At 35.9% G+C, this 24,987-nt stretch overlaps 1 protein-coding gene and 1 long non-coding RNA gene across 5 annotated transcripts in view; both read left to right on the forward strand.

Annotated features, from left to right (window-relative positions):
- The window catches only part of RASAL2 (RAS protein activator like 2), a 389,304-nt gene that overhangs the window by 48,119 nt on the left and 316,198 nt on the right, over window positions 1-24,987 (forward strand). The window lies entirely within an intron of this gene.
- LOC135967446 (uncharacterized) lies at window positions 6,314-19,770 on the forward strand. The gene is made up of 2 exons (XR_010581587.2): window positions 6,314-7,781; window positions 18,931-19,770. It is a non-coding gene; the product is annotated as an uncharacterized lncRNA (long non-coding RNA).

Below are 24,987 nucleotides of genomic sequence, written 5' to 3' on the forward strand. Positions count from 1 at the left end.
GGGCATGTGGGTAAAAATCTAGTTGCCAGTCTTCTCCTGGGTAATGGCCTGTTCTTTGTTCTCCTGTTTGGCGATAAGGCAGGAGATTATTTCTTTGGCACACTTCACAGGCCCTGACTATCTGCTTCATAGTTTTGAAAAGGCCTGACTGGAGACCACATTTCAACATGAGATTTGGAAGGAACACATATTCAAACCATATCACCCAACATTAAATTTTAATATCATAGATGTATATTTATTTATAATGTATATTATTTTTATATAGATGTAATGTATATTTAATTATGATAATTTTAATATAGATGTAGTGTATATAATATCATAGATGTAATGTATTTATATTTATGGCCTTTGGAGGGTCATAAGCCATTTTCATAGCTAAGATTTTTGCATTCCATTTGCCCTATTGTGAGTGATACTACCTTCATTGAGAATGAGTGGAAGACAGATTTTTTAAAAGGGTGTTTTTTATGCAGGCCCTTGCTGCAGTTTTTTGAAGCAGATTTTAAAAAAAACCCAAATCATTAAATTAACTTGCTATTCTAGATCTATATGCATTTATATGGAAAGATTCCCAAGATACTTTAGGGGACTAAAGCAAATTGCAGAATGATCGATAGAATATGTTAACATTTATGTAAACAAATTATACCTAAAGAACCAAATATATGGTTCTACATATGTATCAGTGTATGCAAATATATAGAAAAAGATATACATGAGATTGGTAAGTGTAAGCCCTCTGATGCAACTGGGATTGGGAAGTGGGGTAGTTAAAGGATAACTTTGCTTTATCTCTATTTTTTTTTTTGACAAGTAGAATACATTCATGTATTACTTATACAATTAAAAATAAATTTTCAAAAGAGAAAGGGAAACCTGAAATGGAGACAGGTATCTAAAGCAAAACCAAAAACACCTATCATTGAGCCTATGATGAAATGAAAGAAATGAAGTTTCCTTATAGGTGGTTATGTCATAGGTGTTATATCATAGGTGGTGTTATAGTATCATTATTACCTACTACCAAGAATAATTTCTTTTCACTCTCGTTATTATTCTTGTCACTGTCGAATGTCTCAAGAGTTGTCTGTGTGGTCAGTTTCTATTTTCCTTTCTCTCTCATTTACTGACTCCAGTGTGACTAATGCTCTAATATGCTCTTGACAAAGTCACCATGAACTCCATGTTGCTGAGCCCAGTGGACACTTTCTGTCCTCCTACTTAACCTCTCTGCACAGATAGGTTCTGTACAGAGAGAAAGTTCATCACTTCCTCTCTTCTCTCAGCTTCTCTGACACCAGTCCTGTATTTTTCTGCTACCCCCTTGGCTGGCTAATCTTGATTTTTAAGACTCTTTGTGGGCCAACAAAACATTCTGTGGAATGAGTTCAACATATATTACAATTTCCCCTTTTTAAAAACCGTGTTATTCTGTTTCATTTACAGCTCTTCACATTCTGTATTGATTTTTAAAACTATTTTAAAATTGTTTATCTTTCCTCCACTTTGAAAGCTTTATGAAAGAAGAATTTCTGTCTGTTGCCTAATACTGTGTGTCATCACTGTGCTTGACACATACTAGGTAATCTCTAAATATTTGAGAAGCAGTGAATTAATTAATATTTGCTTTTTTGACTTTTTAAGGTTATTTAAGTATTTTTGACATCCCATTTTGGGAATGCGGTAAAAGAATTGTAGAGGAACTATTAAATGACCAGTGAGTAAACCGTTGTTTATAAATGGTTATGTAATGTAACTTTGGAATAATGCAGTTAATGGTTATCAGTTTAAATAATCACTATTGAGTTTTTAGAAGCAATGTGCTTTAGTCTTTTGCTAAATCATTCTAGGAGATTTGCCCATGGATTTATACATAGCAACTATACACACATATTTTAGATGACCTGAAAAATTTAGTGCTTCTTCAGAGCTGTCAGCTAGAATAATTGCATACTCATACAACAGGAGTTAGGTTAGAACTGTTATTATTTAGTATCCTTTTGTTATTACCTGATATAGTAAGTTTAACATCTTTGTAAAAATATGTTTTAAGTTCTGGGCCATTGATTTTGAAGTCGAAATAAATGAATGCTGTCGTTTTTCATGCCAAAATTACCAAAAAGCTCTATGGAAAGTTATTTTATAGCAAACACAAGGGAAAGGTATTTTCCAGAATGAGTTTTTTACAAATGGATAGTGATGTTTTCTGTAATACTTAAGTTTAAAAACATATATCAGATGACAAGTCCATTGTTTATTCAAAAAACAAATAGGCATTTGACTCATTATGGACTGTAAAATCTTCAAAAATATGCCAGAAAACTAAAAAATGTAGAAAAGAGGATTTTGTTTTGTTTTGTTTTCAGCCCCCAGACCACCACTTTTTATAGTAACTTATTTTCTAGTATCTTAAAAAATAAGGGCTAATAAGGAAAGAGAATATTTCTCTTATAGTTAATTTTGATAGATATTTATCTAGATGCTTTCTTTTTTCCCTTGCCATAATAGCTGGCTGGTAGACAGAGTTATGTTTGAAAAGGCTTGCCTTTTTTCCCTCGCTCTGAGCAGGATTACGTTAGGGTCCAAATTGTGACTTTGATTAAAAAAAGAATAAAAAAGGGAGTATATTAGTTTTAAGTTAGACAGCATAAAACAAAAACCAAAAATAAAAGTGACTTAAACAAAATAGAAGTTTGTAAAAGAAGACTGGAGACAGGAACAGGTAGTCATTAGGGACCAGTTTTCTCTTCTTCCTATCATCTTCTGGCATGGCCAGTTGACCTTATGGACAACTGTGCCTACAGGACCTTCTGCCATTACATCAGTATTCTTAGGTAGCAGCAAAGAGGAAATGGACCAGTGACTCCACGCTTCAGTTAAGCCAACTACCTATAAGTGACTTTCCCAGAAAGTCCCACACATTTGCACCCATTAGCCAAAACACACACACGGTCATACCTAACTATAAGGGAAACCGGGAAACTAACCTAGATGAATTGCTACTCCAAATAAAATTGGGGATCCATTATTGAGGAAGGAAGAGAGAGTGTATATTGGATAGGAAAATAGCATTCTTTTCTATAGTGAGAGAAGTAATAGTTTTTGTTTCTACTGAGATAAGATAGGTAATTCTGCAAATTTTATTGATTATTGCAAATTTTCAGTATATTTTCCATTAGCAAGATTTCTTTTTTAAGTTCCTATTGGAAAAAACACAGACAGTTGCCATGGAGTTATATTCAGAGGGCTTTAAAAAGGTACTTCCAGAAAATAATACAGATTATACTTTGATTTTTCACAACAGAGAGGAATGGTTGTCCTTATTTACTTGTTATATTCAAGCTCTGTAGTCCTAAGAGGATTTTGAGTTTATCCTTTGCAAATTGATGTAGGTGAAGTCTTGCAGTCTTTATTTAGCTATATAATGCTTACCACTTATAGTCAGATTGCATTCTTTGTTTTCTTATGTTCAAAAATAATTAGAGAAAATTTGGGATATATAAATTATTCCATGAGATGCTCAAAAAATACTGGTTGCGGCCATTTTTGCATGTAATCATGCTGTTTTCAAAGCTGTTAAAGGTTTTATTACTGAGATACTTGGAAAACATCTTCTTGTCTCATTCTATTATTCTTAGGTGATTGAACAGGAAATGTTTATGCAGCTTTTATAATGGTGACTTATTGGCTGAGTTTGTGTGCCTGCTGCTGTCTTTGGCATTTGAATAATGAATTAACATGTAGGTGGCCATGAGAAGGGAATGTTATGGATGGACTTTGCCTACGCTTTTTTTTGGTAACAAATTATATTTGCTACAAGATTGCTGTGCCATGCCATTATTTCTTCAAGTATTATAAAGCTATTAATTTTCACTGTGATGGATGGCAGTAACCTTTTCCACATCAACTTGGTCTCAGCAGGTGTGTGTCAGGCTAACCCGCAGGTGGAGATGTCTATATAAAGGGTTGGCATGAATGCCAAAATTACTTAATAGCATGAAATGTTTCCTTTTAGCAGTAGCCTTTGGCTGTTTCCATCTTTAAGATCGGTTCATTTATTTCATACAACTTGAATAATTTATGAGGTTACAAATTTTAGCTGTAATTAAGTCTTTCTTAAAATTGGTTTTGTCAATGTAGATACTTTTGGTAGACAACACAATCGTTTTATTTTGAACTTTTATATTCGGAGGATTGAATATTCTAATTGTCTTCATCTCTATCGCCTATTCTGCCCTTTTAAAGCTAATTTATGGCTGGGCGCGGTAGCTCATGCCTGTAATTCCAGCACTTAGGGAGGCCGAGGTGGGCGGATCGCCTGAGCTCAGGAGTTACAGACCTCCCTGGGCAACTTGGCGGAACCCCGCCTCTACTAAAAATACAAAAACTTAGCTGGGCGTGGTGGGGCGTGCCTATAGTCCCAGCTACTTGGGAGGCTGAGGCAGGGGGATCGCTTGAGGTGGAGGTTGCAGTTGTACCACTGCACTCTGGCTTGGACTACATAATGAGACTCCGTCTCAAAAAAAAAAAAGTAAAGTAAAGAAAAGCTAGTTTATATAAACAGTAAAGTGGTAAGTGAATATGAACAAACCATTAAAATATATATGAGCACATAGGCTCCCTTTGGCAAATAAATGGGATTATACGAGGCAAGCTGATCTTTCGTTGGTTGTCTGAGATGCCTTCAGTAATAGTAATATAACTAGGTTGTATACATATGTGCAACAGGAGGAAGTTCACCTTACGGAGCAACTTATTCCCAAAGTTGTGTGGATTTCACTTTCCAGCTTTACTATAAAATGATTGAGTGATTGGGCTGGGCTTGGTGGCTCACGCCTGTAATCCCAACACTTTGGGAGGCCAAAGCGGGTGGATCACCTGAGGTCAGGGGTTCGAGACCAGTCTGGCCAGCATGGTGAAAACCCGCCTCTACTAAAAATACAAAAAATTAGCCAGGCATGGTGGTACATGCCTGTCATCCCAGCTGCTTGGAAGGCGGAGGCGGAGGCAGGAGAATCACTTGAATCCAGGAGGCGGAGGTTGCAGTGAGCTGAGAACGCCACTGCACTCCAGCCTCGGCAGCAGAGTGAGACTCCATCTCAAAATAAATAAATTAATTAATTTAAAAAAATTAAATGAGTGATTGAGATGTTAGTTGACTATAAGCATCTACACTGGAGTAACTGACATTTCTCCTGTGTTCATTTATTTTCTTTGCTCACTTTTTTTTTTTTAAAGGGGGCTTAACCATGAGTAAGGGATTAAAGAAGTAATAAGGCTTGGTAAAGTGCTTTGACTTTCGGTTTTGACCCCTGCGGTGCAAGTTTTATTTATACACTATGTAATGTCTGGAGGAAAGCCATTTGGTTAACATCTCTTAAGTGGTGAATTTAAGCACAGTAATTTTGTTAAACGCATAGTCAACAGGCTTAATGTGGTTAATATATTTCATTCTTATTTATTTATTTATTTGTTTATTTTTTGAGATAGAGTCTCACTTTGTCAGCTAGGCTAGAGTGCAGTGATGTGATCTTGGCCCACTGCAGCTTCAACCTCCTGGGCTCATGTGATCTTCCCGCCTCAGCCCCCAAGCAGCTTGGACTGCAGGTGTGGACCAGCATGCCTGGCTACTTTGTATTTTTTGTAGAGACAGGATTGCCATGTTGCCCAGGCTGGTCTCAAACTTCCGAGCTCGAGCAATACACCACCTCAGCCTCCCAAATTGTTAGGATTACAGGCATGAGACACCTCGCCCAACCCCTTTACTATTAACTGAATTAGATTTGGAGATTTGGACAGTTGTCCATGGCTACTCAAAGTTGTTACTGTACACTTACATGACTGTGACAGCTGGGTTCCTGTTCTAATTCTCTCTCTTTCTTCCTCTCTTTTCCCCTTCCCTCCCTTCTTTTTTCCTGAGTATAGATGACAAAAGTATTTTATTAAGGAGGATTGTACCATATGAATGATCCAAACCCATGTAAAAATACCCTTGTTGAGTTAGATTATTCTAGGACATAAACTGTCTCCAAATTACTCACTAATTTGGGTATTAATGATATGAAAATTAAGCCTTTTAGAGATTCTAAATTTACAGATAATATAAGAAGAGTTTATGTTCTTAGATTTTTGTATGTATGTGTTTACTCTATAAAAGGGAATATACTAGGCATTTGTAGGAATTTTAATCTGTTATCTTAAGGAGTATGCCAAAATCTGATTAAGTTAAACCATAACAAAGGTAGATTTTTTTTTTTGTTTCTGGTTGTACAAATTGTCAGTATAAAATACTCTAAAATTGTTGTGGGTTTAATTCATTTTTTTCTTAACCTCAATATTTTTGCCAGTACCTCTTTAATCATTGTATTCTTTCTTTCTGCTTGTCATCTCGTAATTTTCTGTTATTTACCTCATAGTAGTTGCTGTCTTTGTCTTTTTCTGTATTGTGCATTAATTTTTAATTTACCTTTTTGCCAAACTTTGACTGTCACAGAGTCCATGTCTTCTCTGTGAGCCAAATTGGAAGAAAGTAGTCAAGAATGTTCTTTCTTCTTTGTGTGAAATCAAAACTGTCCTGTATTCTGTTTAAATATGTTTCCTATCATCTTTCGTTCTACCACCTTTCTAGATGGAAGGCAGATTTGATCAAATAATGCAGTCTGAATGATTCTCTGTTGTACTTAAAAATAAATTACATTTAACATGCAAATAGGATCACTGTGATACTTAATTATCTGTTATTTGACCATTGATCCTCCTTCATTAACTAACGGAAACAATTAGACTAGGAATGATTGTTACTGTACCAGATTTAGAAACTGCCACAACCCCCAGTATGTAAGTATTGTGAGTTCTTATTAGTATTGGTTTCTGCTTTAGATGGTTCATCTTCTACTTTTTCCATTTTTAAAGGTACCATCCTATTTTAGGAGAGCTAGAATTGTAAATGAGTTCCTTGTCAATTTATTAGATAAGCTCGATTATGAAGCTTTTCATCTTTTAATAGATTTTCTGTGATGTTTTTAAAAATAAAATTCTCTGTATTGTTGACTGATTAAATTAAGAAATTACAGTATATTGGACTTAACTGTTAAGTTATTTATTGATTTATTTGAGACAGAGTCTTACTTTGTCGTCCAGGCTGGAGTGCAGCAGCACGATCTCGGCTCACTGCAACCTCCGCCTCCTGGATTCAAGCGATTCTCCCACCTTAGACTCCCAAGTAGTGGGGATTAGCCCTCACGCCTGGCTAATTTTTGTATTTTTAGTAGAGATAGGGTTTCACCATATTGGGCAGACCGGTCTCAAAATCCTGACCTCAGGTGATCCACCTGCCTTGGCCTCCCAAATTGCTGGGATTATAGGCGTGATCCACTGTGCTCTTGGCCTGTTAGGTCTTTTTTAAACCAAAATAAGAATCTACTGGTTTTCTCCATAGAAGATAAAATGTTACCTGCTGTTATATTGATGTGGACTTTAGGAATTTAATTCAAGTATTTCAATATAAAAATATTGAACACTTCTAAAACCTGTTGCTTCTCTGGTATTGTCTGTTTGTATATTCATTGGATCCTCGTTATTCATCATTATTCATGGATTCTGTGTTTGCAAATTCACCTACTTGTTGAATTATATTTTTAACCCCCAGATTAATACTTGTGTTGTTTTTGTGGCTACTTGCAGAGCAGCAAAAAATTTGAGTTACCAGTCATTCATCTTCCCAGATGAGGTGGGAAAAAAGCAACACTCTGCCTTCCTGTTCCAGCTGTTACACAGTAAATAAGCATCCTTTTTGCTATTTAGTGGCATGATTTTTTCACTTTTTTTGTGCTTTTTCTTGGTGGTATGGCTGTTTAAATGGTACCATATGAAGTGCTGAAGTGTTGTCTAGTGTTTGTAAGTGCAAGAAGGCTACGCTGTACCTTTTGGAGAAAATATGTGTTTTGAATAAGCCTTATTTAGACTGTTGACCATGAGTTCAATGTTAATGAATCAATAATATAAAATAAGGTACTTTAGCAGCCGGGCATGTTAGCTTACACCTGTAAGTAATCCCAGCACTTTGGAAGACCGAGGTAGGTGGATCACTTGAGTTCAGGAGTTTGAGAACAGCCTGGCCAACATGGTGAAACCCTGTCTCTACTAAAAATACAAAAATTAGCCGGGTGTGGTGGCATGTGCCTGTGGTCCTAGCTACTCAGAGGCTGAGGCAGGAAAATTGCTTGAACCCAGTAAACGGAGGTTGCAGTGAGCCGAGATCTCACCACTTCACTCCAGCCTGGGCGACAGAGCGAGACTTCATCTCAAAAATAAAATAAAATAAAAGAAGGTACTTTAAAGAGAAACACACATTAAACAAGATTATATATTGATCAGTTGATGAAAATGTTGTGACCAGAGGCTTACAGGAACCTAACCTTGTATTTCTCATATTCGCTAAGTGGTTCAGTATTGGCTAATTCAGTGTTTGCAGTGACATGGTAGAACATAACTATTGCTATAACCAGAATCAATTGTATATCGTGGTAGCTAATCTCCAAAATGGCCTCCAATGAGCCAAGGCTCCTGGTATTTCCATGCTAGTGTAGTCCCCTTCCACACTGAATTATGGCTGGTTGACTCTATGTCAGCAATAGAATACAGTGGATGGTGATGATTTGTGACTTCTGAGGCTGGGTCATGAAAAGAATTACAAACTTCTGCCTTGGTACTTGGATTGTTCTTTCTGGAGGAAGCCAGCTGTTCCACTGTACCCAGAGGATGTCTGTATAGTCCTGTGGAAAGGCCCACCTGGAGAGGAACTTAATATCCTGGCTGAGGTATAGTAAATTTTATGTTTGGTCTTTGTCTGTGTTCCTGGCACAGAGTTCCTCGGACTCATGGAGTTTCCTGAGTGTTAGGAGAGTGTTTTGTTAGTCATAAGAAGTTCCTTTTGATTACACCTAAATTTATGCTGGTGAGGTGACTTAGAGTGGAGCCACTGAATTGCCTCAGGATGTGGTTGGTCACCAGACAGACCATGTGATTAGAGGATGGAAATTTTCAGTTTCACTAACCAACCTCTTGGGGAAGTAGAAGCTGGAGATTGAGTCCTATAGGAGCTCTTCCTTAAGCAGCAGTGTTGGGTGAACTGGATTGAACACATGGAGGTACTGGGAGGTTCGTTCACATGGAGAGGGCATGGGAACTGTGTGTCCCTCTTCCCTATCTTAACTTGCCCTATGCATCTCCTTCACTTGACTGTTCTTGGGTTGTATCTCTTATAATAAACCGTAAATATAAGTACAGTATTTTGTGAGTCTTTCTAGCAAACTACTGAGCATGAAGAGGTTGTTGTGGAGACCCCTGATTTATAGCTGGTCAGTCAGAAGTATGGGTAGCCTCTCCAGGACTTGCGACTGGTGCCTGCAATTAGCCAAGCATGATGGCAGGCACCTGTAGTCCCAGCTACTTGGGAGGCTGAGGCAGGAGAATCACTTGAGCTTGGGAGGCGGAGGTTGCAGTGAGCCGAGATTGCGCCACTGCACTCTAGCCTGGCAACAGAGCTAGACTCCTTCTTAAAAAATCAAAACAAAACAAACACCTTTTTTGGTAGAAAATTTTATACATACAGAAAAGTGGAGAAAATAATAAGTCCTATGTAACCATTACTCAGCTTCCACGGTGGTCAACTCATGGCCAGTCTTGATTCATTTGAACTGTTTACTTTCTAGTCACACCCTTTCAGATTATTTTGAAGCAAATCTCAGACATTATTTCAGTAAATAATTCAGTATATATATCTAAAAGATAAGGACTCAGCACAACATATTTATTCTATCCCTCCAAATTAATAATCATTTCTTAAAAATAATATCCAATAAATATTTATTTCCCCTGTTGTCTTACAGTTTAATGTATTTGAATGTGATGCAGATTAATTTCATATATTTTGGTAATTGTTATATTTCTAGATCTCTCTTAATTTATAGATTCTTTCTCTCTCCCAACCCCCTTTTTGCAATGTTTTGTCAAAGAAACAGGGTTGATTATCTTGTATAGTTTCCCATAGTCTAGATTTTGCTTATTTTATCCTTGTGGTATCATTAATATGTTCATCTTGCTCCCTGCACGTTCTCCCTGTAGTTAGATCTGCAAGCTTAATCTGATTTAGACATTTTTTGGTAAGATGACTTTAAAAAAAATAAGCTTTATTGAGGTGAAATGTACATAATATTTAATATAAAATACACTGGTTTTAAGTGAACTATGTATAGTTACTATAGTTACAGTTTTACAACTGTTACAGCAGTCTAATTCAATAGAACATTTTGATTACTCTGAAAATAAACTTTGTGCCTATTTATAGTAAGTCCTTATACTCACCCTCAGACCTAGACAACCACTAATCTACTTCTGTCTTTATAAATTGGCTTTTTGGGGATTCTTAATATAGATGGAATCATACAATATGTGTTCTGTTGTATCTGGCTTCTTTCACTGAGCATAGTTTTGAGGTTCATCCATGTTGTAGCATGTGTCAATGACTGGTTCTTTCTTAATGCTGAATAGTATTCCATTGTATGAATACACCGTATTTTGTTTGGCCTTTCACCAATTAATATACGTTTTTGGCTAAGAATAATGCTACTGTAAACTTTGGTGTACAAATTTTTGTGCAACACAAGTTTTTATTTTTCTTGTGTATATAGACATCAAGGAATTGAATTGCTAGATAATGTAATTCTATGATTAACATTTTTTTTTTTTTGAGATGGAGTTTCGTTCTTGTTATCCAGGCTGGAATGCAATGGTGTGATCTTGGCTTACTGCAACCTCCACCTCCCGGATGCAAGCAATTCTCCTGCCTCAGTCTCCTGAGTAGCTGGGATTACAGGCGCCCGCCACCATGCCCGGATAATTTTTGTACTTTAGTAGAGACGGGGTTTCACCATGTTGGTCAGGCTGGTCTCGAACTCCTGACCTCAGGCGATCCACCTGCCTCAGCCTCCCAAAGTGCTGGGATTACAGGTGTGAGCCACCATGCATGGCCTGATTAATGTTTTTGTTTGTTTTTTTAAAGAGATGGGGTCTTGCTCTGTACTTCAGGCTGGAGTACAGTGGCACTGTCATGGCTCACTGCAGCCTTGAACTCCTTGGCTCCAGTGATCCTCCCATCTCAGCCTTTTAAGTAGCTGGGACTACAACCATGCGTCACCACATTTAGCTAATTTTAAAAATTTTTTGTGGAGACGGGTCTCCCTGTATTGCCCAGGCTGGTGTTGAACTCCTGGGCTCAAGCAATCCTCTGGTCTTGGCTTCCCAAAGTGCTGGGATTACAGCAGTGAGCCATACTGCCTGGCCTATGATTAATTTTTTAAGGATCTGCCAAACTGTTTCCAAAGTGGTTGCACTGTTTTACACTCCTATCAGCAATGTATGAGTGCTTTACTTTCTCCACATCTGTGACAACATTTGTTAATGTATAACTTTTATTATAACCATTCTTTTGGGTGAAGAATGATATTAAATTGTTGCTTTAATTTGCATTTCCCTGATGACTAATTAAGTTGAACATCTTTGCATGTGCATGTTGGCCATTCATATATCTTCTTTGAAAAAACATTGCAAGAGCACATCTTAAGTTATTGTGTACTTCTGTTAGGGGGCACATAGTGTATGCCTGTCTCTTTTTATTGGGATATCAGCCATTGGTATAATAGATTTATTATTATTATTATTATTATTTGAGACGGAGTTTCACTCTTGTTGCCCAGGCTGGAGTGCAAGGGTGCCATCTCGGCTCACCACAACCTCCGCCTCCCGCATTCAAGCGATTCTCCTGCCTCAACCTCCTGAGTACCTGAGATTACAGGCATGCGCCACCGTGCCCAGCTAATTTTGTATTTTTAGTAGAGATGGGGTTTCTCCATGTTGGTCAGCCTGGTCTTGAACTCCTGACCTCAGGTGATCCACCCGCCTCGGCTTCCCAAAGTGCTGGGATTACAAGTGTGAGCCACCATGCCCGGCCAGATTAATAATTATTAATTAAAGGAGAGTTTGGGTATATAATCTAGCTATAGTACCAGGAAATAGGATTTTGATTCTGTATTCTTCTATTGCCCCCGGGGTCATTAGAAAATACTCTAATATTCCAAAATTCTTGGACATACATATCATTCTGATCTAGACTAAATTCTGAGTATCATCAAGTTTCATGCTGTCTGTCTTCTAATAAAAATTTTAAATTATTATTTATGTACATTTCCCCTGATAAACTTACCCTTTATTTTAAACATTTAAGACATTTTTAGAAAGTTTTTTTTTTTACCCCTGAAGAACATAGCTCACTCAGTACTTTATAAACCAGCAAAAAAAAAAAAAGTATGATGTTGACATCCTATTGTTATAATTTATGTTGCCTTAAAAAAAAAATCTGTTACTGTCTTCCAGGGAACTTTTTTAGCCAGTTCTAAAGCAGCCTCCTACATCTTTTGTGATGTAGGAGACATATCTTGCTGGATCACTGTCGTCTTGCCAGTCTTTTTTTTTTTTTTTTCCTTTTTCTTTAGAGAGTATGCCGAATATGTTGGAATTTCTCCCTCTGTTCTACTGAAAGCCCCCATGAATGACTTTACCATAGATGACTGTCAACTGACTGGGTGTACTCTACAGGACTTTGCTGAGAATATTACACCTCTGTCTTTGCAAGGAATAATTTAGTTAGGCTCTATAACATCTATATCCAAGTTGTTACAGAGATTCTTAGAACCAAGATCCCATCTCCTTCCCAGTAATTAGTAATCTGCTATTTGAGTTTATAGTTTCCAGAAACCTGTTGTAAAACAATGTTTGCTCGCTCATCTCCCCCCGAAACCCCAAACCTTCTATTTCTTGCCTTGTTTAATGATTACTAGGTATTTAATTGTAAAGGGTATTTTAAGAAGTTCTGTTCAGGTAATATTTATTGCACAGCTGGGAGCTTATAATTGCTGTGCAGTAATAGAAACTCACAGCTCGAGAATTTCTAACTGGAAGTTTAAAAATGATTTAATTTGAAGCAGATTAAAGATAAATTAAGCTACCATATTATTCAGTATTTGCTGCTGAAAGCTTATACTTGAATGCAAAGAAATCAAGCTATTGCTTTAGGAACAATGGTGATTTAAATTATTGTTTTTAGAATTCTCTCTCATTTATTTGAATTTATTTTTCACTTTATATGCTATAAAAATTATCTCTAAATAAGGATTAATTGTGTGATTTCTACCCTTTCCCCCTTCACATTATATCAGGTAGTTCTAGAATACATAGGAGTAATGTGTTGGTTTAATGGATTCCTTATAAACAATAAACTATGAATATGATATGAGTGTCAATGTGACACTTTGGTTGTTATAATAGTAAGTTATGGGTGAGACTAGGGAAGATGTATATTTTCTGTGTCAGAATGTCAGCTGTGCTCAGATGCATATTTTTTTATTTGAAAGAAATACACATGAAAGTGTATATATGAGTCACAAACTTCAACTAAAGTATATACTTCTTTTTGAACCACTCAATAATTCTAGTGATGGATTTTTAGATGGCAGACATTTAACGTGACCTGTTGAGTAGATAGAGAACAGAGAAAATGAGCTAAAGACATGAAATATTATTCCACTTTCTAATAAATATTTTTTTAAAAACATAGTGATTAAGGTCAGTGTTAAAAGCCTGATACAGTGATATACTTAGGTACATAATACTCATTAAAATAGAAGCAAATATGATATTAGGATAGGTTGAAAATGTGGTTATGTATAAAATCCTTGGCAGTGTTTGGCAGTGTCATTTAGTGAGTGCCCAGATCAATAATGTATTATTCAGTCTATAAATCAGCAGTTTTATTTAGTCTAAATACCTACTTAGTTGTATAACTTATTCTTATAATACCTGACATTATGGGTAACCTCTTTTGTTTAGTGTTTGTACACATTTGGTGGGCCTTGACTGTCATAAAAATAATATTTTTAAACATTATATATTGACTTCCTGAACTCTCTTCTGCATATGGAACTGAATTTTCTATGTTCTATTTCCTGAGTCTTGATAATTTTGATCTATTGCATTTTGGCACTTCAGCCCTAGACCACTGACAGTGTTTTTTAGAGTAGGGACTTGGTCTGGCAGTAGTCTAAGTATTTTTACTGTGCTGTGCCTTATGGAGGAGCCTCCTGGGAATCCTAGATTGCCAAGTGCTTCTATGGACCACTGCCCAGCCAGAGCTTGGAATTTAACAGTGGTGTCCATCTACTCAGACTTTCCCCATGCCCTTCCTTTTCTGTCACACCTCTGCCATTTTACCACCTAGGTTTTGCCCTTGTGTGGAGTGGGGAATTGTCAGTGGGAGGACTGTAGGCTGTAGGAAGGAGAAATACCTGATTCTAATTCCCAAGGCTACAGGGAGTTGGGGTGCCTATGAGGGTTATCTGCTGCTCCCTGGGTTGCTGGTTTAGAGTAGGGGTGGTGTTCAGGTAGTTAATAGTGCTCTCAGAGCAATAATTAGGGATTTGATTATATCTTTTAACTCCCTGAGTACATAACGACCATTATTGCATGTAAATCTGTTAGGTAAGAAGTCTGTTTTTACACTTGCGTACATTCACCCTTCAAGTGCATCTTTGGAAATACTAAGTATAAAAGTAGAAAACAGTCAATATTAAATGATACTTTTCTACAGAGTTTATTATTGCTACAAGGTTTGTATATAAGGGGCAAAAGTAAAGGAGTTACCATAAAAAATATCAGTATTTTATTCACTTGCTCATTGGTAACTGGTTTCAACCCTACACATCTCATGTGAAAATGACATTTAAAAAAACACCTTCTTGCTAGGATTGCTCTTCATCTTCTATTGATTATCAGTTGGTGATTTTAAAAAATGGGTTCAGCAGATTAGTGGCCAGTGGATGTATTTTGTTTGACTGCTTTGTTATGTTTTTACAATATATATCAAGAGACCGGGTTAGGTAGGCAGGTATATACTTGGTTGCAAAACCACTTTATTCTCTATTTAACTCACAGCATGTATTTTATTTTAATTACAAGGCCCCATTTGCATTTTTGAGTTTGCAGCCTTCCTTTAAAAGAATGGAGGATGTGCATCATAGTATAGCAAAGGAATAGGCTTTGGAATTAGATCAACTTGGGTTCAAAATCCTGTTCTGTCTCATACCTTGTGTGTCCTTCAACAAAGTAGTTGACCAAGTCTTATTTACCTAATTTGCAAAATAGGGAAAATATTATTTTTGAGGATTAAGTGGGACAATTTATATGAAGCACCTAGCATGTAGTAAGTACTCCATAAATGGTAGTGATTCTTAGACCAACTTGGGTTCAGAATCCTGTTCTGCCTTATACCTTGTGTGTCCTTCAACAAAGTAGTTGACTAAGTCTTATTTACCTAATTTGTAAAATAGGGAAAATATTATTTTTGAGGATTAAATGAGATAATTTATATGTAGCATCTAGCACATAGCAAGTACTCCATAAATGGTAGTGATTCTTATTGTAGACAAAGCTAATAGAAGAATCGTTAGTATTATGGCAGTTTTCTTAAAATATTGGAAGCACCTATTATTTTGATCCCTCATGTTTTCTCCCCTTGTAATTCAAATCCCTAAGTTGCTCTTTGTTGAAATATGTAAATGGACTTCTCTCTTAAAATTTATTTGATGCTTATTCTTCTTAGGAGAAAAATATGTGCCTTGTAACTTTCTTTTAATAGGTATCAATCACTCTGATATTTGTGAGGCTAAAGGGCATGAGACAAATATACTTTATGCAAATATTAAAGTATTGTGATAGAAATGTTTCTTGATGACTTCTAGATGCTCAGGCTTAAATCCAGATTACTGGATAATATTACCCTGAGAGCTCAAAATACAGTCTTATAGAGGTTTTGATTACTTTGGAACCAATAAGGTAAAATATAATTTGAATTTTAGAATAGAAATAACAAATAATTTAGGAATTATTTTTAGAAAATAAAATAGTTTTAAAAGTGAATGTGTAAGCTTGTACTGTTTGGTCTTTCCAACTTAATTGTGCAAATTGGTATCATACTGCTTAGCTTGGTTTTATTTTTGAATTCTTTATCTTTTCATATGTTAGTCTTTTTTATTTAGCATGCATATCATTGACACAGGAAACATTGCTAATGAGGTGATAACACCTAGCATCCATGTTGATGCTGTATCTCTTTACTGTCATGTATATATCTACTCTTAACTAGGCCGGTCACGCAGTATAGAAGGGTAGACCTGACATATCTTATTTCAGAGTAGTGCCAAGACTATCTCTTGGCTGTCCAGTCTGCTTACAGCATAGCGGTTTCTGATGCCCTAGAAAATAACATAACACAAAATGGTACAGGGAAAGTGTTTGAAAACAAACTGATTTATACATCCACTTGTTCTTTTCTAAAATGCTCTCGCTTATTAGACTATTTTTGAAAAACAAGAAACTTTTGTTTTTGTTTTTGCTCTTCTGCATATATTCCATAAAATACTACTGTGGGCCGGGCGCGTTGGCTCACGCCTGTAATCCCAGTACTTTGGGAGGCCGAGGTGGGTGGATCACCTGAGGTCAGGAGTTCGAGACCAGCCTGGCCAACATGGTGAAACCTGGTTTCTACTAAAAATACAAAAATTAGCTGGGTGTGGTGGCGGGTGTCTGTAATCCCAGCTACTTGGGCGACTGAGGCAGGAGAATCGCTTGAACTCGGGAGGCAGAGGTTGTAGTGAGCTGAGATTGAGCCACTACATTCCAGCCTGGACTATAAGAGCAAAACTCTGTCTCAAAAAAAAAATAATAATGAAAACAAATAAATCTATTGAGTCAATCTTTATTAATCCTATCTAATGAAGAAAAGATCAGACAGATATTGAAAGCCTGACTTATGGAACAGTGTGAAAGAAACGTAGCTTAATTATTTTTAATAATGTTCAGGATTGGTCTCCAACCGGAGAAGCAGGATGGAGTAGTAAGCAGGCTTCTTTTTAAGAGAGCGAATTTAAACTGGGTGAGACTTGTATTAAGCATGCTCATCACTCAGAATGATTTTCCGAAAGATTTTGAGACTTCTGACCCTAATAGTGTTCCATTTGATTTTATAAACTCCGTTTTCTCTCTGATTGCTTCTCTGGCCTCTTCTTCCTCTTTATTCCACATAGGTGAGAGTTCCCCCAAGTGTCTGTCTTGCTATTTTCTCTTTTCTTTCTCTTTTTACTCACAGAGTTTTCTAACACTTTTTTTTTCCCTCAAATACTTAAAAAAAAGATATAAATATAGTACCTTTTTTTCTTTTAAAACATACAATTAAGTAGTTTTTAGTACTTTGTACAATATCTTTTGCAACAATCACTACCGTCTAGTTCCAGAACTTTGATCACCCTGAAGGGAAACCCCTTGTGCATTGTCATTGTTCATTTCCCCTCCACCAGGCCCTGGCAACCGCTAATTTACTTTCTGTCTTTATGGAGTTGCCTACCTACTCTGTACTTTTCACATAAATAGAATCATACAGTATGGCCTTTGTGCCTGGCTTCTTTCACTTAGCATAATATTTTCAAGATTCATCCATATTATTTCATTTTATGGCTGAATATCATTCCAGTCATTATTTGAATATTACACTTTCATCAGTTGATGAACATTTGGGTTTTTTCTACCATTTGACTATTATGAATAATACTGATATGAACATTTGTGAACAAGTTTGTTGTTGACACATTTTCAGTTTTCTTGGGTGTATGCCTAGGAATGAAATGTCTGGGTCATGTGGTAACTCTGGACTTAACATTTTGAAGAACTGCCTAATGCACCATTTTATATTCCCACCAGCAATGAATAAGGATTCCACTTTTTCCACATCCTTGTCAACACTTCTTATCATCTGTCTTTTTTATTATAGCCTTCCTAGTGGGTGTGAAGTGGCATCTCTTTGTGGTTTTGATTTTGTATTTCCTTGGTGACTAATAGTGCTGTGTATCTTTTCATGTGTTTGAGACACTGGGTGTCTTCTTTGAAGAAATGTCTGTTCAGATTGTTTGCCATATTTAAATTGGGTTATTTGTCTTTTGATTGTTGATTTATTTTATTTATTTATTTATTTATTTATTTATTTATTTATTTATTTTTAGATGTAGTCTCGCTCTGTTGCTGAGGCTGGAGTGCAGTGGTGTGATCTCGGCTCACTGCAAGCTCCGCCCCCGGGTTCGTGCCATTCTCCTGCCTCAGCCTCCCGATTAGCTGGGACTACAGGCGCCCGCCACCACGGCCGGCTAATATTTTGTATTTTTTAGTAGAGATAGGGTTTCACTGTGTTAGCCAGGATGGTCTTGATCTCCTGACCTCATGATCCTCCTGCCTCGGACTCCCAGAGTGCTGAGACTACAGGCGTGAGTCACCGTGCCTGGCCTGATTGTTGATTTATAAGATTTATTTATATATATGTATATATAATATGTATATTTTATATATGTATATATTTTATATATATATATATATATATATATTTTGAGACTGAGTCTCTTTCTGTCACTCAGGCTGGAGTGCAGTGGCGCAATCTCAGCTTACCACAACCTCCGCCTCCTGGGTTCAAGTGATCTTCCTGCCTCAGCCTCTCAAGTAACTAGGATTACAAGCATGAGCCACCATGCTCAGCTAATTTCTGCATTTTTAGTAGAGACAGCGTTTTACCATGTTGGCCAGGGCTTGAACTCCTGACCTTAGGTGATCCACCCGCCTCAGCCTTCCAATGTGCTGGGATTATGAGCCACTGTGCCCCGCTGAGATTTCTTTATATATACTTGATACTAGAACCTTATCAGATACATGATTTGAAAAACATTTCCTCCCTTTTGCAGATTTTTACACTATCTTTGTTTTTTATTTTCCTAGATGGAGTCTTGCTCTGTTGCCTCAGCTGGAGTGCAGTGGTGAGGTCTCGGCTCACTGAAACCTCCACCTCCTGGGTTCAAGCAATTCTTCTGCCTCAGCCTCCCGAGTAGCTGGGATTACAGGCGCACACCACACCCGGCTAATTTTTGTATTTTTAGTAGAGGCGGGGTTTCACCATGTTGGCAGGCTAGTCTTGAACTCCTGACCTCGTGATCTGCCTACGTCAGCCTCCCAAAATGCTAGGATTACAGGCATGAGCCACTGTATCTTTCTTTACACTTTCTTGATGTTAGCTTTTGAAGGATATATTTTAAATTTTTATGAAGTCCAGTTTCTTTTTTCTTTTTTCTTACATGAGCTTTTTTGTGTCATAGCCAGTAAACCATTACCTATTCCAAGGTCAAACAGAATTGTGCTTATGTTTTCTTCTAAAAGTGTTCTAGTTTTAGCATATATATTTAGGTCTTTGATCCTGTGATAAGTCGGTTTTTGTATATGGTGTGAAGTAGGATCTAACTTTATACTTCTGCATGTGGATATCCTATTAACCCAACATCATTTATTGAAAAGACTGTTCCCAAATTTGTCTTGGCCCCTGTGTCAAAATCGATTGCTCACAAATGTATGAGTTTACTTTTATTTTTATGATCTATATGTCTATCCTATGTTTGTACCATATAATGTTAATTATTGTAACTTTGTGTTAAGTTTTGAGATTGGAAAAATGTGAGTACTCTAACTTTGTTTTTCTTTTTCTAGGTTGTTTTAGCTATTCGGAGGCCCTTGTCATTCACTATAAGCTTATCAATTTGTGCATAATAAAACAATTTGAGATTTTAATAGAGATTTTGTTTAATTTGTAGATCAATTTAGGGAATATTGCCTTTATAACAACATTAAACCTAGTAATCCATAAATAGAGATGTCTTTTCATTTATTTAGGTTTTTCTTGCAATGTTTAGTAGTTTTCAGGATACAAGTCTTTCACTTGTTTTGTTTATTCCTAAGTATTTTATTCATTTTCTTGTTTTTGTTTAAAAAAGGGAAAGTAATAAAGCATATATGGCAAAATGTGAACATTTGGGGAATCTGGATGAAGAGTGTACAGGAATTATTTGTACAATTCTTTCAACTTTTTTATGTGTCTGAAACTGTTTCAAAATAAAAAGTTAAAAAACTGTATAAAAGGAAGGTAGGATGACTGATAGACATAGAAATTAGCTCTAGGACTCCCAATACTCATTACTGACATCAATTTTTATTTCTAGGGGTGGTCAGAAATGCGGTACTTTTCTGAGTTCAGGACTCCAATTATAACATGTTATTTCCATTTTTGCAATCATCATTATGCCAGCAATCAGACAGATTAATGTCTTTTAATTCCTATTATTGAAAAAGCTGGTTAATTCCAAATGGAACAGGCCCAAAATCTTCAGGGGAAATGTATTTAATTTTTAAGCATCTCAGCAAGAATTACAATGATAATTAGCATTTGTGTGTGTGTGTGTGTGTGTGTGTGCGTGTGCGTGCGTGTTTTAAACTGTATTTCCCCTTCCTTGCTCTAAATGGTTTCCTGAAAATAAACTATCAGTAAATTTCTGGATGTCATTTTCTTCTGTGCATAAAGAATTTTTTTCTTTGTTTTAAAGGAGGGAGAAATATATATTGCTGGATATTAAGCATGGTATTAAAAGCTTTCTTGAGTGGTGATATAGTTGATAAATTACCTATTTTGGTGGAGTGATATGTTGTCAATTTTCACTGATTTTTTTCCATTTCTTGAGACCACAGTTTTAAGTTTTTCAGAACACATACTTTGTTCTTCAAACGTGTGTGTGTGTGTGTGTGTGTGTGTGTGTACAGTGGGCCCTCTGTATCTGCTGCAGATTCTGAGTCTGTGGATTCAACCAACTATGAATTGGAAAAAAACAATAAAAAGAAAACGTTATAACACTAAAAAATAATACAGAAAAAAATTATATAACTATTTACATTGCATTTATATTATATTAGTTATAAGTAATCTAGAGATGACTTAAAGTATACAGGAAGATGTAGGTTACATGCAAATACTGTGCCAATTTATATAAGGGTCTTGAGCACATGGATTTTGTTATCTGAGAGACATCCTGGAGCCAATCACCCACAGATATCAAAGTACAACTGTACGTGCGTGTGTATACATATATATGTGTGTGTGTATCTGTAGTTACACATATATGTGTATATATGTCTATAGTTACATATGAATGTATATATACAGTTAGCCCTCTGCATCTGTGAGTTCTGCATCTGTGGATTCAACCAATCAAAGAGCAAGTATTCAGGAAAAAAGTTGCATCTGTACTTATCACGTATGCACTTTTTTCTTCTCATTATTCCCTAAACAATGTAACTATTACATAACATTTACATTGTGTTAGATATTATAAGTAATCCAGAGATGATTTGAAGTATACAAGAGGATGTGCCATAGGTTATACAGCAAATTCTATGCCATTTTATGTCAGAGACTTGAGCATTTGTGGATTTGGGTCTTCAAGGGAAGTCCTGGAACTAATCCTTCAAGGATGCTAAGGGATGACTGTAATGTACACACAAATGCAAACACAATATATTTTATTTAGGAATGGTGGACATGGTGATTGAGTTTTTTTACTGAGTCAACTTTTAGAGCCAGAGCTATGTTTTATTCATCTTTATGTTCTAAAAATTGATATTCAATGAATGTTTGAGTTTCAGAACTGAAAGGAACCTTACAAGCTAAAGTAGATCTTACTGCTGATTTTACAGATAAAGAAGCTGAGGTCCAGAGAAAGTTAATGTCTCTTGTCCAAAGTTGCCCTGCTCACCGTCTTTTAACCATGACCAACATAAACCTAATACTTGGTGGTGTGGTGTATTTTAAAGGCGTTAGTCATAGATGAATAGATAGTGGGAAGTACATTTATAAGCTGCATTTTCCCCCCATCTTTGTACATATGTGCACATACATACTCACCAAACTCACTTTACCCACCTCCACTCCTGGTATCAACAAAACCAGTTTTCCCATAAGTGTTCCCTGATCTCACCAAAGCCAAATTGATTGTTTTCGGCTTCCTGAAAGTAAAACGAGACCTGTTCCTTGTGCTATAAATAAGGGAGATCAGAGGAATTTTTTTAAATGGATTGTGTGTTTGTGATCAGTCTCACTGTTGCAAAATGTGAAAATAATAGCTGTGTAACACAATATTAATGTGATCATTTAATTTAAAATTCAAGGCATGCCATCCAAGTGGCAACAGTTTTCAGGTGAAAGTTTTCTATGAAATGATAGATATCCTCATGGAACTAAAATCCTCATGGAGCTAATGTCTCTTGGCTTGTACCTCCTCAAAGGGTAATGATCTTTTGGATTATTTAATAGTTAGCATCCTTATGATATACCCAAAGGTAAGCAATTAGTGTCAATTGTAATTATTAAAAAGAACATCTTTAAAAAATAAACTCATCAGAGTAAATGAAGCCTCTTGAAAAGTCAACCAGATATATTTTGTATATCTTATCTAAAAGAGATGTAAAAATAAATGAACACTTCCTCAAAATAAAATCTTCTAATAAGAAGTGTCGCCAAAGATCCCTTGGGATTTTTCTAAGCTGTGTGAATACAATTTGTCAATCATAGAGGGAAGAAAGAGTAACCATCACAATTAAATAAGACTTGGAAATACTCAAATATATAGACTATATACATTAGGAGTATTTTTTCCTACACTAGGTAAGTAGGTAGTCATAAAAATGTCAGAAAATTGACAAATGGTGCCTAATTTATGTTAGGTTGTAGGTGCCTGATATGATTAGGATGTGGCTGAAAGTTCTGCATAGTTTTAAAAGTCCCCTGTTGTTATGCTTATTCAAAAGGAAAACTGCGGAATTAAATTTTAAAAATCAATTATTAGGAGTCATTTTCAAGTTAACTTTCAGTCATTTACATGGATTTTCACAGAATTTTATTAAAGTTCTTTCTAGCCCCTAGTCTGAGGAAGGTTATTACTTAAAATGTTCAAACAAACAAAAAAATTCCTAACTGATAAATCCAATGAGACTTTCTTCCCGTAACAAGATCTGGCAGGATGTTTTCCATTTTCACAGTTTTCTTTAGGCTTTAATAATATGTACAGTAAGTTAGAATGTTCATAAACCACTAGTTTTTTGTGTCTTATACTATTTAAACATAGCACATAATGACTGTGGACTTTAAGTTTAAATTAGAGAGACAGACAGATAAAGCAATAACAGAATCAGAGAATCATGTTTTCTAATTGGCTACTGTGAAACTTCTTCATATAAATGATTTTACTTGTCTTATTTGTTGATATCTGTACTATACAAGACAGAAATAGTTTCAAATATAAAGCTGTGCTTACTTTTCAGGTAATGAATCAAAATAATAAAATTTCAGTTAATACAGAATACTATTTAGAAAGCAGGGATTTGCATTAATTTGATTTTTCTTTTTAAAGTATAGTTGATCCTTGGACGAAATGGGTATTGGGGTGTCTATAATGCTCCCTGCCTTGCAGTCAAAAATTTGCATGTAACTTTTGACTCTTCCAAAACTTAACTACTAATAACCTACGGTTGACTGGAAACCTTACTGATAACATAAACGATTGATTAATATACAAATAGACTAGTATTTACATATATTTTACCCACTGATGACATGCCTAACATTTTCTTTTCTTTCTTCTTCTTCTTTTTTTAAAATTTCTAGGCTACATGGTTTGCCTGCACGTTTTTTCAAATTGTCACAAATCTCCAAAAATTTTCAAATACATTTATTGAAAGAAATTCACATGTATGTGGACCTGTGTGATTATAACCTGTGTTGCTCAAGGATCAGATGTTGTTGTATGAGAAAAGGATAAACAGATCACTGCTTTTAAGGGGGAGTGCAAGGTTTTAACTGGATCTAAGAGCATTTACAAAAATAACAGTTCTTCTTGGATTAGAGTGTGTTTTCAATATTAACTAACAACCAGATTTTCCTCTCAACTTCAGAAACTGCTGAAGGTTAGCTTGATTCATGGCACAAGCAGATGGCATCCTGCTTCTGGCAAAACAGGCAGAAAATTCTTTTAGCACCCACCTGCATATGTTCTAGTCTTTATAAAATCCTGTACACTTTTAAACTTAAATACTCTCCCCAGTTTTAACAAACATTTATTAAAGTTGAAATTGAAGATAACACACAAATAGCTGAGATTTAGTCTTGTTTTAGACCCTGTGAGAAGCCAAAAAAAACTGTAGACCAGAAAATAGAGTATTTTATGACTGCAAAAATACTGCATCTATTATATGTAAATATAGATACATATCCCCAAGAAGAAAAGTTTATCAGAAATATTACTACTATAACTCTTTTGTTTCCATTTTATACCTTTAGCTTAATTTCTAGAGGATTGTTTTTTGTAAAGTACTTTATAAAGATTTGAAGTTTGTAATCAGAAGTTTTTACTAGTAATCTATGAGGGCACTCCTATTTTGAGTATGATATTCTCTAGAACCAGAGTCTCATTTTAAAAGTTGAAATTGTGGTATGTTCCATCTTTTTGTGGCCTGCAGAGTCTCAACAATAGCACTGCTAGCTCTATAGGCTAGTTGAAATGCACACTGGGCTGTGTGTTTGCAAGGCTTTTGCTTGCAGGCTTATGTTCAATCTCACAGCAGTCAGTGGGACTGTCTGCACCATCACGTGAGGGGTGGGTTGTGAGTCACACAGAATGAACTCTTTATAGCCACTCTTATTCCTGTTCTTTACCGTGTGGAATTTTAGCGTTTGTCACCGAGTGTTTTGCAGCTCCTATATATACACCGAAGTCTAATTTTAATATGTTTTTGAACATATTTGATAATGTTCCAGTTAATTGTAGTTCTATAGATTTATTCATTTTTTAACTGCAAAACTGTTTTTATGTAACATTGAAGATTTCCAAGACAATGAAGAAAGATCAATGAAGTTAAACTTAGTTTTCATCTTTTATTGAGGCAATATTTATTGTGTATGAGAGC

The sequence above is a fragment of the Macaca fascicularis genome, chromosome 1 (genome assembly GCF_037993035.2).
Source record: "Macaca fascicularis isolate 582-1 chromosome 1, T2T-MFA8v1.1".
In the NCBI taxonomy this organism is placed as follows: domain Eukaryota; kingdom Metazoa; phylum Chordata; class Mammalia; order Primates; family Cercopithecidae; genus Macaca; species Macaca fascicularis.